General features: G+C 46.5%; 1 protein-coding gene across 5 annotated transcripts in view; it reads left to right on the top strand.

The window, feature by feature from the left end:
- Window positions 1-4,502: 4,502 nt before the first annotated feature.
- HMGXB4 (HMG-box containing 4) overlaps window positions 4,503-4,664 on the top strand; it is a 27,147-nt gene continuing 26,985 nt past the window's right edge. For 3 of the 5 annotated variants that reach the window (XR_001517146.2, XM_006914499.2, XM_006914500.3), the window contains exon 1: window positions 4,503-4,620. The gene's annotated coding sequence lies outside the window, so the exon portion shown is untranslated. The remainder of the gene's footprint in view (window positions 4,621-4,664) is intronic. The other 2 variants (XM_006914502.3, XM_006914501.3) reach the window with 1 other exon arrangement.

Below are 4,664 nucleotides of genomic sequence, written 5' to 3'. Positions count from 1 at the left end.
AATGCCCTCCCATCCTATCCCATTACGCCCCAATCCAAGGTCAAGGACCAGCTCAAAGATTTCCTCTTTCCTGAAGCCTGGGGACCAGCCAGATTACCCAAAAGGGAAAGGATAATAAAGCACGGAAGGGGCAGGGGACAGCTTGATGGAGCCTCCCTGTGTCTTTCCCATATTCTCAGACAAGCTCCTCCCCAAGGCAGGAGGCATGCTATGGGTGGTCCCAGGTTCATATCTTCATCATTTGGATGAGAGACACAAAGGACCTCTTGCCTCCATCATCTGAAGTTTTAAAACAGCCCTAGAAAAGCTCTGGCAAAGGTATTATGATTACCTGAAGTCTGAGCAGTGGTGACAGATAGACTGGGCAGACCAAACCCATCACTACTACACCTTCTGTAAGTCTCCCAAGCAATTTTCATCTCTGTCTCCTGAGTCCCAGGAAAAATGGTTTGCCCCAGTCTTCATTCAACAGCTAATCAAAGGATCCATTGAATACCTACCATGTGCCCAGAGAGACAAAGACGACTTAGAGCCTATCCCTGAGGACTAGGGAACTGAGGTTACCCAAAAGAGTTGTTGCAATGCAAAGTGGGAGGTCAGGAATAGAAGCATGTTACCAAGTGTGTGGGAACCCCAGAAGGTGACTTTTACAGGGGGCATTCCAGCGACATCTTGAAGAATAAATAGGAGCTTTCTCAGCGAAGAGTTGGCAAAAAGCGTGGAGTTTGGGAGATGCACTACAGACAAGGAAATGTGTGCACAATGGCATACATGCACAATGGGGCACTGCAAGCCTAGGGGACGGTGAGAGGGTCACTGGGGCTGGGGCTGGTTTCAAGGGATGTGAGAATTAAGGGTGGAGAGGAATTTGAGACAGGATAAGAGAGGCCATGACTTTCTATGGTAAAGGTTTTGCTCTTTGTGGTGCATGGAGCTATTAAAATTTCATTAACTAGAGTATAACCTCATCTTTGCAGTGCTTTATCCTTATAGCTAGTGGGGAATAGACTCAGAAGCAGAGAGGGGGACCTGAAGGACAAGAATGAGTTAGGACACTGTTGTTAACAGCCCAATGAAGGACGAGGGCATCTATTGTGGAGCATCTTTCTTCTCAATTTGTATATGTTCTTTATGGATTTGTTTTACATTTCTCACAACACACACACACACGCATGCAGGAACACACACATGAGAGTAAGCTCCTCAAAAGCAGGAACACAGAGTATCACTGCCTCTCTTTAGTAGATTTATTATTCATCTTTCAGAATAGAGTCCTCCATTCTTTTGTGGACCTACTCCTGCCCCATTCCTCATTCTGCCAAGAACAATCCATCACAATACTGACTGAGCTAATGACCTCAAGCCAGCCAATCAAAGTTCTTCCTTGGGATTTTTTCCTCCATAGAACTAGTGTGGGAAAGCCCTCTTTCCTCTCTGGCCAGGAGACAGACTATAAAGACATAAGTCTGTGGCCAAGGGGACTGCCAGCCTGAGAGAGCGCTAAAAGGGAGGGATCTAAGTCCCTGGCCTCAGTTGTCTAGAGGGCCAGCTTCTCTCTGGCTCTGAGTGTTTTTTTACGTGAGCCATAAATTTATTCTTGTCTCTTAAGGTAGTTTTAATTAGGTCCCATCAATCTCAGTCAGAAGGGCCCTGACTAATGTGTGTACCCATCACTGCATCCTGTCAGACTTAGCTCAAAGAAACTGCTCCCATCACATCTGGAAAGGGCCAAGCATGGAAAAATGGTTGGAAAAGGAAAAGGTACAAATCGAGCCACAACTGGATGGGCCACCACTGGCTACTGCCATGCACTGAGCAGTGTGACTTGGGTCAGGTGGACCAGAGAACAGCCCCAGCCCAAGAAGCAGCCAGTCTTCACATATCTCAGATGCCACCCTCAACTCATCACAGGACAAGGCATCCTACTCACAAAACCTACTGCGATCAAGTTCCTCTCCATCTCAGGCTACCAAGAAAATCCTCTTTTTTCTCTTTCCAAGTTTCAGAAACAAAAGAATCATAACAGGACATTCAATAGAGAATATTTTCCCACCGAGCCTTAGAGGAAGGCTTTGCATCCATTCTAGGAGCTATGACTTCCTGGCTCCCACCATCCCTCCACTTCTGACTGAGCCACCCTCCAGGGTACATCTCATCAGAGAAGCCTCCCCTGATCACTATTTTAAAGAACAACCCTTCCCGCTTCCACTCCCTCCTGGCTTTTTTCTCTGCCTTTGATCATCACCTCACATGGTATGTCTGTTTATTTCTTTTCTGCCCTCAAGCCCAACTAGAATGGAAGCTCCAGAGAGTCAAATACTCAATTTTGTTCACTACCCTATTCTCAACACCTAGGACAGTGCCCCACGCACGTTTTCCGTAAATATTTGTTAAATGAATGAGTGTACATGCAGCGACACAAACAAGCCCGGGAGCAACTCAGCAGAGAGCAGACTGAGGAGCGAGTGACTTTCAGGTCTACAAGGGGTTAAGATGAGTAATAACTTGATATGTCCATCCTCAGGGGGGATAAAAGAAACAATGGGACAAATGGGACTCATGAGGCATTCAGGTCAAAACTAGTGGCACAGTTGGGTAGACAGCTATCGTTTTTGCCCACCTAGCACCCATTCTCCTTGCTGACAATAACCCCTGATTTTCCTTGAGTCTACCTTACTTTGGGGAAAGAACATGTCACATGATTTAGCCAGTCAGCATAGCCCACACCCTTGTTCACAGCGACTGCTTTCCATTTGGACACCTGATTCAATTCACCAACAGGAATAATACCATGACATCTACCAAAACAAGTGGGAAAAAGACACTTCCTCTCCAGGGACACTGCTAGTAGTAAAGACGATAAAGCCTGGAGCTGTTGGAATCACCATCTGGAACCTGAGAACAAAGCCAACTCAGCAGAAAGCACCCTAGAGAGATGTCAAGAGACCTGAGTCCCTCCCGGGATCCAGCCATACCTGATGGTACAGGACATTTCAATAAAGTCAACCGATAAATTCTCTTCTTCTGAGAACTACTTTGAATTGGATTTCTGTCACTCAAACTGAAAACATCCTGACAATACTGAAGAACAGGAGAAAAATACATTCTTAAGGCTCTTCGATACTTCACAGGGAAGCCTAACATCAGACGAGGTGTCCCAGGAGTGCAACCCTGTACGTTCTGGTGAAATTTATTGCCTGTCTTTTTGGTGAGGAGGATGGGGGTTGAGCAAAAAGAGGCAATGATGCTAGTTTTATTTATTATTTGCTACGTTTTAGGAGTGAAGTCAACAACTTTGTCTCAAGTGTTTGAACATCTCAGCTTCTCACAGTTGCAAGAGCTCTGATTAAACAGAATGCGATATTCTACTTAGTGCAAAGGGAGAGAGAGCACGATATGGTGAAAAGAGCGCCAAACTAAGAGTCCAATAACCCGGTTTCTTTCTAATCTTCATCTGATCACCGATTGGCAGTGTGGTCTGAGACAAATCATCTTGCTTCTCTTGGCCTCAATTTCTAAGTCTGTAAAATGAGCGCAGTATAACTATATCGCTTTCAGGCACCTGTCCAATTCTGGAATGGCGAGGCCACTAGGATTGGGCTTCCCAATCTTTGATGAGATCTAAACCCCAGAAACATACCCATGTGCATAAACACATAGTTATGCATACAGTTTCATGGGGTTCACAACTCTAGAAGCCCATCTATCTCTCTAACTGCTCCACTCTTCATTAACTAGGGCACTTCTGCTTGTCTTCCTCTGGTGTCCGGGAGCTCACGATCTCACAAGGTAGCCAAACACAGTTAAACAGCTCTAGAAAAATAAGTTCATCTTCATATTGGACCAAGATTTGCACATTGTAGTTTCTACCCATTGGTCCAAATTCTCCAGACAAACCGGAAAAACACCTCTCTCTACTGTATGTGACATCTCTTCATTTCTCTGAAGACTGTTTCTAACTTTTAAATGCAAATAACTTATGAGGAGAAATGCAGATGATCTGCCATGCAAATTATTTTACAGTGCACTGTTATAAAGTATTCTTCCACCTCAATCCAAATATGCCCAACACCCAAACGTAGATGCTAAATTCCTAAGAGGCACCACTGCATTTATGTGCATGGACCTAGGTTTTGCAAAGAGGAGAATTACTGTATAAGACCATCTTGAAAGAAACAGCATAGTCTTCCGGAAAGGGCACTGCATTTGGAACCAGAAGACCAAGGGTAGTAGTAACCTGCCTCCCATTCCAGACACCTGTGTAGCGTTGGGCAAGTCACGTAACCTCTCTGAGCCCGTTTCTCATCTGTAAAATGTGACGAAACCTACCTCAAGTAGCATGCAGTGAGGAGTCAATGATAAAATGTTTGTAAAGCTCCTCGCCCAAGCTAGGCGCATAGCAAATAAATAAATGCTCTAGGAGCGCCAGGCCCCGCGCTCGGCGAGCGCCGGGGTACATTCGATGCGCTCGGCGCTCTCGCCGCTGGGATTCCCCTTCGCGAGCCGGAGTCTGCGCTCTGGGCTCGACTGAGGCTCCCTGGCCGCTCGCGCTCTTCTCTCCTTCTCCAAGATGGCGGTGGTCGGCGGCGCGGAGGCGGGATCCGGGCGAGCCAAGTGAAGGTAGCGGCGAGCACAGCCCCCACGAGACTGGGCTGGGCCCCCAC

Source organism: Pteropus alecto, unplaced genomic scaffold (genome assembly GCF_000325575.1).
Source record: "Pteropus alecto unplaced genomic scaffold, ASM32557v1 scaffold94, whole genome shotgun sequence".
Taxonomy (NCBI): domain Eukaryota; kingdom Metazoa; phylum Chordata; class Mammalia; order Chiroptera; family Pteropodidae; genus Pteropus; species Pteropus alecto.
This window is presented reverse-complemented; position numbering and strand designations above follow the sequence as displayed.